General features: G+C 27.4%; 1 long non-coding RNA gene across 1 annotated transcript; it reads left to right on the top strand.

Annotated features, from left to right (window-relative positions):
* The first annotated feature begins 4291 nt into the window (after positions 1-4291).
* On the top strand, positions 4292-5618 carry LOC105115348 (uncharacterized). The gene is made up of 3 exons (XR_840325.1): positions 4292-4971; positions 5148-5241; positions 5444-5618. It is a non-coding gene; the product is annotated as an uncharacterized LOC105115348 (long non-coding RNA).
* The last annotated feature ends 5928 nt before the right edge of the window (positions 5619-11546 follow it).

The following is an 11546-nucleotide window of genomic DNA, read 5'->3' as shown; positions in this document are numbered from 1 at the left end:
TGGAAACGTACACCCTACTTTCCTTGTTAGTTTTTATTCTTTTCATCCTTAATGTTAGAGAAATTATTTTACATAATACATAATGAGCTCATGTCGGCGTTTCATGAGCTTGGATCATCCGGCGGAAGTCATGTACATTAGTCTTGAATATGTTCCTTGAGTTCCTTGAAAATGTCTCACTTATTTTTATTCTTGTTAACTTCAAATGAAAATTAGGATTTAATTAAAAAAATTGAACAAAAGAGGATTGCTATTACATGCAAGTTGTAGCTGCTGTTATTGTGTTTAGTGCATCTACATAATGAATTCTTGGCTTAACATTCTTTAATGTTTATTATTCAGTGATTTCTTTGGAAACATATATCTTAATTTCTCTGCTAGTTTTTATTCATTTTCTATCCTCAATGTTAGAAAAATTATTTCACACAATGAGCTTATGCTGGCGTTTCATAAGCCTGGATCATATGATGAAAGTCATGCGCATTGGTTTTAAATATGTTCTTTGAGTTCTTTAAAGATGTCCACCTTTATTTTTATTTTTTTTATCTTCAATTATATGAAAATTAGGATATAAAAAAAAAATTCAAACACAAAAGGGATTGTTATTACACGTAAGTCGTAGTTGAAGTTAGTGTGTTTGGTTCCTTTATATAATAAGTTCATGTTAGAAAATTTATTTTACATAATGAGCTCATACAGGAGTTTCATGAGCTAGATCATCCAACAGATGTCGTGCACATTAGTTTTGAATATGTTCCTCGAGTTCCTTGAAAATGTCCACTTCCTTTTTATCTACAATTATATGAAAATTAGGATTTAATAAAAAAACTTGAAAACAGGGGGATTTCTATTACACGCAAGTTGTAGTTGATGTTAGTATGTTTAGTGCATGTACACAATTAGTTCATAATAGAGTTTCTTTAGTGTTTATTGTTTTGTGATTTTTTGGAAACATACACCCTTCTTTCTTTGTTAGTTTTTATTTTTAATGTCAGAAAAATTATTTTATAAAATAAGCTTATGAGGGCCTTTCATGAGTCTGGATCATCTAGCAGATGTTACGCGCAATGATCTTGAATATGTTCCCCGAATTCCTTGAAAATCTTTACTCATATTTTTATTCATTTTATTTTTAATTATATGAAAATTAGGATTTAAAAAAAAATTAAACCTAGGGGGATTGCTTTTTCATATAAGTCATAGTCAATGTTAGTGTGTTTATTGTTTCTACATAATGAGTTCACGATATGACCTCCTTTAATATTGATTGTTTATTGATTTCTTTAGAAATATCTACCCTACTTTCTGTGTTAGTTTTTATTCTTTTCTATCCTAAATTGTACAAAAATTATTTTAATGAGCTCATGTTAGGTCTGACCCGTGGGCATTTCATGAGCTTAGATTTTCTAGCAGATATTGTGGACACTGGTCTTAAATATGTTCCCTGAGTTCCTTGGAAATGTCCACTCTATTTTTTATTCCTTTTATCTTTAATTATATGAAAATTAGGATTTAATAAAAAAAAAAAAGGGGGATTGCTATTACATGCAAGTCATAGCCGATGCCACTATGTTTTGTGCATCTACACAATTAGTTCATGACATGACCTCCTTTAGTGTTGATTGTTTAGTGATTTCTTTGAAAACTTACACCTTACTTTTTTTATTACTTTTAATTCTTTTCTATCCTCAAAGTAAGAAAAATTATTTCATACAATAAGCTCGTGTGGGCATTTCATGAGCCTGGATCTTTCAGCGGATGTCATGCACACCGGTCTTAAATATGTTCCCTGAGTTTTTTGGAAATGACTACTCTGATTTTTATTTTTTTTATCTTCAATTATATGAAAATTAGGATTTAAATAAAAAAAAATCAAACACAAGGGAATTGCTATTACAAGCAAGTTATAGCCGATGCCAATGTGTTTTGTGCATCTACACAATAAGTTCATGATATGATCTCTTTTAGTGTTGATTGTTTAGTGATTTCTTTGGAAATATACACCCTACTTTTTTTGTTACTTTTTATTTTTTTATATCCTCAATGTTAGAAAATTTATTTCATATAATGAGCTCATGTAGGCGTTTCACAAGCCTAGAGATCATCTAACAGATGTCGTGGGATCCATTTTTATTTTTATTCTTTTAATATTTAATTATATAAAAATTAGGATTTTTTTTAAAATTCAAACATAGGAGATTGCTATTTCATGCAAGTTGTAACCGATATTAATGTGTTTAGTGCGTAACAAGGCTCCTTTAGTGTTTATTGTTTAATGATTTATTTGGAAGCATTCTTCATACTTTCTTTGTCTGTCTTTATTATTTCTATCTTAAATTTTACAAAAAATATTTTATATAATGAGCTCATGTTAGTCTATCTTAAATTTTACAAAAAATATTTTATACAATGAGCTCATGTTAGTCTTGACTAGCAAACATTTTATCAACTTGGATCATCCGACATATGTTGTGCTTATTTATCTTGAATATATTCCTTAGAAATATTCATACTTATTTTTTATTTTTTTTACCTTTAATTTTATCCATTTAATAGTTTAATAGATCGAAAACTTATGCATATTCTCATGACAACACAAATATACAACAGAAATATAACATAAATATACAACAGAAATATATGAAGAGTTTGAGAATTTAAATGAAACATTTGAAAATTAGTAAACTCATTTAAATTCTTAGTTTTATTAATCGTTGATAGTCATTCTAGTAATAATTATTTTTTAAAAATAATTTTTATATAAAAATATATTTTTTATTTTTTAAAATTTAATTTTGATATCAATATATAAAAATTATCAAAAAATATTAAAAAAATATTTTTAAAAAATATTTTTTTAAAATATAAATTAAGCTCTTAATATCAACTAAATTTTAATAGAAAGTTGAGTACAGAGATTAATATTATTTTTTATTTATAAATATATTAAAATAATATATTTTTTTTTTTATTAAAATTTATTTTTAATATTAATATATTAAATAAAAAAAATATAAAATAAATTAATCAGATTTTTATTGAGGTTTATGAAGCTTCTGGAGTCCACATACATTAGCTTCCGAAACTTATAGGAAATGAGAGGCCCCGTCCGTGTCAGAGGACTTCTGTCCAAACACGTTAGCTTCTGAAACTTTAAAGAAAATGAGTGGCACCCCGTTTCCGTGTCAGAGGACTTCAGTCCACATTAGCTTCTACAACTCAAGGAAAATGAGAGGCACCCCGTCCCTGTGTCAGAGGACTTCATTCCATACACGTTAGCTTCTGAAACTTTAAAGAAAATGAGAGGCACCCCGTCCCTGTGTCAGAGGACTTGTCCACATTAGCTTCTGAAACTTTAAAGAGAAAATGAGAGGCACCCCATCTCTGTGACATGGGAGTTCAGTCCGAACACATCAGAAACTTTAAAGAAAATGAGAGTTGCTCCTTAGAGGAGGAAGAAGAAGAGCAACAAAAGAGACCTACACTCTCATCCCCTCAATTTCTTATTGCACAAACACTGACAATAACACCATCGATGGGCCACAAAGTCCAAGGGTCAAGATTTTCGATCGGGAACTGAAACGAAAAGAGTTAAAAATCCAGTCTCTCTGTAAATTTATGATTTGAACATTTTGGTATCTATTTTTTTGTGTTTTTTTTTTTTGTTTTCAAATTCGATATTGTATATCTGCTTCTGGGTATTGGTCCGATTGTGGGGTGGCTGCAGCGTGACCGAGCTGCGTGGTTGATGAGGTGAAGTGATGATACTGTTGCTGACAATTTGTTGGATCGCTTGGAGGTAGTAACTAGTTACCTTCTTGACTACTGTTTGGTTTTAAGAATGTTTAGAATGCTGTAGTATTAAGAAATGAGAGGTTCAATTGAAAAGCTTATCATGATGGACCCTTCAAATGACATGGTTCAATTATGTAAGGATGCTGAAGCTGCTCAACAAGATTCAAATCAGAATATCGAAACGTCCTCTGTGGTGGGAGATGAGGAGTTTCTACCTATAAAAGAAAGATATGAAAGTGGATTTCATCTATTTGGTTCTTGTGAAAACTAGTCACCATGAAGAACAGGTTTTAAATGTTATGTTTTGTATTTGACCATGAAGTTCGTTAGATTTGGTTATCAGTTGCTTGGAATTCCATTGCACAAATGATGTTCCAGGAGCCATGATACAGGTATTCACTTCTTAACTATGACTTTGTTTCAGCTTTAGCATCTTTGTCACACATGATATCCTCCAAAATTTGTAAAAGTAAATGCATGCGACATTAGAGGATGGAAACCATTAGAATTATTAACCCCAGGAGAAAAAACTACACGGATGAAGCATACGTGTTTGCCATGCAGACAGCAAGATATAGAAGTGCTTTCTAAGCGTTATCCAGAAAGTTATCTTCAATTTAATTATAACACCAAAACCTTTTTTTTTTAGCCTGAAGCATACGAGAATAATCTTTTGATAAATCAAGATATAAGACTGTAAAATGAGACCAAAGCTGTACTTCCATCAGCAAATAATTTGACACTGTTAATGAAAGTACACTGGATGTCTACAACAACCCCACACACAGAGCAGTAGACGTGTAAACCTTATTTCTCTTCTATTTTTAGCTGTGTTTGGTTGTTATTGTCATGAAATCTCTCTACTTGTCATTTTGTTTGAAATCCTGATGTGGTCATGTCTATGACACTTGTCCATTTCATTGGTTTTCGTGACAGTGTAAACTAGCATTGAAGCCGGATGGCCTATTTTTAGCAGCTATTTTGGTTGGAGAGATCTTCAAGTTGTCTCTTCTTCTATTTTATATTTTGATTTAATTTAACAGTATGTTAACCAATAAGTTTTCCTACTGATTTTTCTGCTTGCTGCCATATGTGTGGGAGCTGAGAATAGCATGCACTGTGGTTCAAATGGAGCGTGAAGGAGGCATTAGTCCTTGCATATCACCTCTGGCACAAGTATGTTTGTTGTCACTTGGCAATTACCATTCGTGAACTTCTTGAGATAAGGGGTACATATATCCTTGGAAAACTTGAAGTAAACACATGGTTGTGTTGCATGCAGTTATCGGCATTCAACCTGATATCCGGTTCTGATGGTATCACTTAGCCAACTTATTTTTTGTACTATTCAGGACCGCGATGCAGGCGATCTCTTCCTGGAGTTGATGTTGATGAATTCCTGCAATCTCTTCCTGGAGTTGATGTTCGTAGTTAGGTATAGCAGTGGTGAGAAAATCTCTCGATTTATTGTCTTGTAGTTTTACTAGCCAAGCATGCTTGATGATCTATGCCAGAACTAACATATCTCTCTTTTAAGTGCATGGAATATTAATTTTAGTTTCAACGCCATGGTTTTTCATTTGAATAAATTCTCCACCTCTAGTCATTGTTATAAAGGGCTTATTCATTCTTATTAACTGTGGTCTAGCGCTGGAGCTGATAGAGAGCATCTATGCAATGGGCGAGACTAATGCTTTTATATAAAGGAACAATGCAAGGTGTGTAGCAATTGAAGTTTTCCTTGTGTGTCGCAAAATTGGATTCAATATTCAAATCTTATTGGAAATTCTTTTTGTTTGTTTGTGAATGAAACCAAGTCTTGAAGAGAGAAACAACCCTTGCTACTACAATAATTTATGATTTAATGATTGATTATTTTTTTCAAGGTGATATTTTTTTTCTTTATATTTTAATAGGAATAACAAAATATATCGATGATAGTCATAAGTATATGTAAATTATTCATGTGTATTCAATTTTTTTTCTTTATCTTTTAATAGGAATAACAAAATATATCAATGACTTATATAAATATATATAAATTATTCATGCGTATTTAATTGAAGTAATAAACAGATTTAATTAGTGATATACTTATATTATTTATCATTGATTTTTTATTTAGAACATCGAAAGGATTTTTCAATGACAGAATATTTTTTATATTTTTTTTTTCATCCATATACAATCGCTCTAACGTAATATTATTAATAAAACAATAAACATTTTAAAATTAAATAGTTTAAAATTAAAAGAGTAACATTTTAAAAGTTAGATGTTATAGTTAGTGATAACTTAAAATTAAAAAAGTAATAGTTTAAAATTAAAATTGTAATAGTTTAAAAGTAAAATATTATTCGCAATAATAGTTCAAAATTAAAATTAATAATTTAAAATTAAGACATTAAAAATTTAAAAGTTGGGATGTTATAGATAATAACAAATCAAAATGAGGAGTAAATTTCAAATTAAATCAACAGTTTAAAAGTTAGATATTATACATCAAAAAAGCTCAGATTTTACTATCATGTCTTATTCATATCATGTTGAATTTTGTTAATCAAATACAATGTCTTTTTCTTGAATATTTTTGTTATTTAAAAATCATTATTTAATTATGGTAGGTTAGTTTTTATGACATCTTTATTATTTTTTATTATTTGTTTTTTTCTTCCTGTTTTTTTCCTTATTTATTTCTTTAATTGTTAATTATCTAACAACGTTTATTATTGATCTTGATCTTGTGTTTATTATTGATCTTGATCTTGTATTAGGAACTTCTAAGGATAAATCATTTTCAGCTTGCTTTTTTTTTTTTTTGCCATTTCAAAAGTTATTTTTGTTAGCCGGTCTTGAAGTTCTTTCTTTTTACTTTTATTTAAGTATTTTTCTTAGGTAATATATTAATGATTCTAATATATTCTCTTCATTATTTTATAATATTTGTATTTTGAATTTTTTTAAGTCTCTTGACCTTTTATTTAATCTTTTTAAGTTGATCTTTTAATTTTTACATTTCAATATATTCTTCTTCTTTAATGCTTCATGATTCTTATATATTCTCTTCATTGTTTTCTAGATTTTAAAAAAAAATTTAAAAAAATATCTGAACCTCTTTTTAGGTTTTATAAGTTGATTTTTGCATTTCAATGTTTTTATTTTTTTTCTTTATCTTTATGTTCAGCAAAACAAAAAAAATGCAAGATTGTTTTTGTTGTTATATTATATAATGCTTTTCATGTTTTTAACATATTTCAAGTATGTCAATGCAAGATTGTTTTTGTTGTTTTGCAAGAAAAATGACAAGAATTTTGAAAACCAAAATTCTACAAATGTCTCGAACATTTTTATTATGAGTATTTTACTTTTTATGTTTCTCAATCTTATATATATATGTAAACATTTTTACTTTTGGAAATCAATTTGTTTGAAAAACTATTTTTTTCTCATTCTTGCAGTCTTAGTCTTATGGTTCTTAAGATCTATTTGCTTGTTTTTATTTCTGATTTCAAATATCAATTTCATGTCCTCTGTATATATTTTTTTATTTTTGTTTTTAATCCTGAAAACCTTTTTATTTTTTTTGAATATTTGCAAATCTAATATGTAATCAGGTTATTTTTCGACATATATTCTTGTTTATAATTCTTTGAAAGATACTTTCTATCAATATCCAGAATGGTATTTTAATGTGATTATGTTTTAGTTTTTTATGATTTTTGTACTCTCAAACTCACTGATTATTGTAAAAAAGTTTGATTTGAATTGTGGATTTTTATCCTCAGAATATATTTTGCAATCTATATTTTAGTTTGTAAAATTCAAAACAAAAATGTAATTTTGTATTTTGTAAAATATGTTCAGAAAGTTAAAGTTCACAATTCAAATCAAATTTTTTTGTGATAGTCATGAAATTTGATAGTGTAAACATTGCAGAAAAATTAAAAAATAAGCTCATTAAAACATCATTCTGGACACTGATACATAATGGAGTGTAGACAAAGAATATGTGTAGAAAAATAAAGTTATTACATATTAGATTTACAAACATTTATAAAAATTACAAACATTTATAAAAAATAAAGAGGTTGAAAATATATGTATAGGACAACAAATTGATATTTGAAATAAGAGATAAAAACAAGCAAATAGATTTCAAGAAATGTAAGATTGTAAGAAAGAGAAATAATATAGTTTTTAAAACAATGTGCTTTCTAAAAGTTGAAAGATTGAAAAAGAAAAATATATAATGCGTTCAAAAGAGTAAAAAATATAGAAAGTAAAAACCTCACCAATGAAAATGTTCGTAACATATTTAGAGTTTTGGTTTTTAAAATTCTTGTGTTCCTCTTCCTGTAAAACAATGGAAGCAATCTTGCATATACATACCTGAAATATGTTAAAGACATAAAGAGCATTGCAGAATACAACTAGATAGAGTATATGTTTAAATTTTTCAAAAAATTATTGAATGAAAAAGGGGCATCCAAAATAATTAGTTGCGTGATGATGATTCCGGTAATAAAAACAAAAATGTAATAATTATTTAATTGTTTTTGTTTAAATATAATTTAATAACATTGAAAATTCAAATGAGCAGTATTGGTTTTGCGAGCATATAAAAATCATTGAATTAACTAAAGAAGAAAGAATATCATGGTGTGTAGAATAAAATTTACTGCATCTGGAAGCAAAATTAAGGAAAAAATCATTCAAAGACAAATACAAGAATTTCAGAGCTTTGAATTTTTATTTTTTGATTGTAAATGTCAACCTGATCAGACTTTTAAATGTTCATCTCAATTTCATATGTTACGATCTCAATTTGATCACTTACCTTTTTCATTACATCTGTTGCTATATCATTAATAATGTTACTGTCTACCCATTCATTTAGTTTTCAGTTATATACTAGGAGCCTGTAAAAAAAAGAAATTTTGTTGTTGGGTGTTCAATAAGTTGTGGAGTTGTTGGAAGATGAAATGTGGCCTAAGTGTTTTTTCTCCTAAACATAGAGATGAGAAGGAAAAAAAGATAAGAGAATTGAAATGTAAAAATTAAGAGATCAACTCTAAAAGACCGAAGAAGAGGTTAAGATATTTAAAAAGAAAAATGATTTTTAAAATGCAGAAATTAAAAAGTTATGAAGAGAATACATGAAAATCATAGAAGCATTAAACAAGAAGAATAAGTTGAAATGTGAAAATCAGAAATTGAAAGATCAACTTAGAAAAGCTAAATAAGAGGTCAAGTGACTTGAAAAGAAAAATAATTTTTAAAATGTAAAAATTAAAAAGTAGTGAAGAAAATATATGAGAATCATTGATGTATTAAGCAAGGAGAATATTTATATAGAATAAAAAAGGGAAGACTTTACAATCTAGCTAACAAAAGTAACTTATAAAATGGTGAAAAAAAAAGGAAACTAAGCTAAAAAAAAGTTATTCCTAAAATTCCCTAAACTAGATCAATGGTAAACGTTGTTAGAGAAATGAAAAGGAAGGAAAGGAACAGCAAAAAATAAAAAACATGAAGAGATTATAAAAATTAAGCTACATTAATTGAATAATGATCTTTAACTAGCGTAACTTTTGAAAAAAAAAAGCATTAAATTTGAGTGGCAAAATTCAACAAGACAAATACAAAACATGATAGAAAAATTTGAATTATTACTATCTTAATTTTGAACTTGATAATCTTCTAATTTTGATATGTTAGTCTATAATATTTGATTGTTAATGTCTTAATTTTAAATTGTTACTGCTAGTAAAATTTAACTTTAAAACTATTACAATTTTAATTTTGAATTGTTACTCTTTATTTTGAATTATTTTATTGTTTCATTAATAATCTTGCGTTCCAACAATTGCATATGAATGAGAGAAGAAATGTGGACTAAATTCTTATCATTGGAAGATTTTTTTGATGTTTTAAATAAAAAATCCGTTGTAAATAATGTATTATTATTTAAACTTGTTTATTACTTTAATGGAATATACATGGATAATTTATGTATATCTATGTAGGTCATTGATATATTTTTGTTGTCTCTTGTAACAAGATAAAGAAAGAAAAGGAGTATTAGCTCTAAGAAAAGTAATCATACATGACACCATGATTTTTTGGGTAAGTTATTAAAATTGTTCCAGAAGTGAAAACTAACAAAGTATTCTAATTATTATGGTTAAAGAGATTATGGTTAAAGAGGTACTTAAAATTACAAGCATTAAAATTACAAGCAGTAAAGTTATATGTTCAAATTTATAGGTTAATATTGCATTTTAAGTTTTAGGAGATAGGTTTTCTAATTTACAAATAATTACATATTTGAAAGCAAAAGGTAACTAATCTAAGTTTGCATCTAATGTGACAATAATGTGACCTTGATGGATTAGAAATATAGAAATGAATATGTACTTATAAATATAAAACGGTGATAACAAATAATGATTGAAAATAATTTTTATTGAATTTCTTTTGATACATAAAATTAGGAATTAATCATTTTTATGATATATATTTTTCATTTATTATCAATATTCATTTAATATTCTATTTCATTTGTTGAGAATAATTTCATATTGAAGATCTCATCGATGGTTTTAAATATCATGTCTTTATAAATCAATTCTTACTTTGATACCAAGGCTTTTCTTTATTGGTATTATTATCTTATTTTATTTTTTCGGGATAACTAATTAATACTTTTATATTTTTTAGAAGGTAATTATTGATACTAATGAATCCCTTTAGTATTAGTCTTCCACTATCATATTAGACAAATCAATTTTATTAATACTAATATGACTTATTTATATCATTAACTACTCCTGATTCAAAATAATTGATTAACTCTTGACTTGGTGACAATTCTTATCTTTTCTTGTTTGTTAAAAATGTCATTGATAACGTTAAAATTGGAGCCACTCGAAAACATGAAAGTTGTAGGAAATTGTCTCATCTTTCTTGTATAAAACAATCAGCTCATTTCGACTTCTAGAACTCTAGATATGGTCAAAATACTGAGCAGTGCTCGGGCTGGAGGACAAATTCAAGCTTCTTTGTTGTTGCTATAATTTGGACTTGAAAATCATCTTTTTAGATCTTGGGCTTCATATGAAATTTGTAGGCCTATGTCTTACCTTTCCATCCATATAAAGTAGACATAAATCGGAGATCTATAGCTCCACATATGACCCAATTACCGAACAGTGTCCTGGTTTGGATTGCACCGACATCTCTTTTTTTATGTTTGGCCATCTCTTTATCCTTCAATTTCAGTTCTTAAATTTATCAATCAATCTTTTCATTTATGTGATAGGCCTGCATTTAAAATGAATATTTATCACTAATTAAAGGTTATCTTATATTATTAGATATATTATTATAAAATATGCTTTAGTTATAGAGTTATTGATACTTCAAGTGCAAAATAATGATATAAAACCTTGATAAAAATGCACTTTTAAGTACTAATCACATCCCCCAACCAGCTTATTACTAGTCCTTAGTAATCAAAGCGTCAAAATAGAAAAATAATTTGCAAATTTCACAAAATAAGGTATTTATCATTTAACTTCCATTAATCTATTCAGATAAACAAACTCTCGTTAAATTTATATACCTGCTCAATACCTCTTAACAATATATTCATAAATCTTTTTTTTATGCTCAATGTATCAACATATAATTATGGGGCTTTTCTTGAAAGAGAACAAAATTTTTGTTCTAATGTTTAAGGTTAACTTCCT

The sequence above is a fragment of the Populus euphratica genome, unplaced genomic scaffold (genome assembly GCF_000495115.2).
Source record: "Populus euphratica unplaced genomic scaffold, PopEup_1.0 scaffold686.1, whole genome shotgun sequence".
NCBI classification, from domain to species: domain Eukaryota; kingdom Viridiplantae; phylum Streptophyta; class Magnoliopsida; order Malpighiales; family Salicaceae; genus Populus; species Populus euphratica.
Note: the sequence above shows the minus strand (reverse complement) of the source record. Positions and strands in the feature narration are given on the sequence as shown.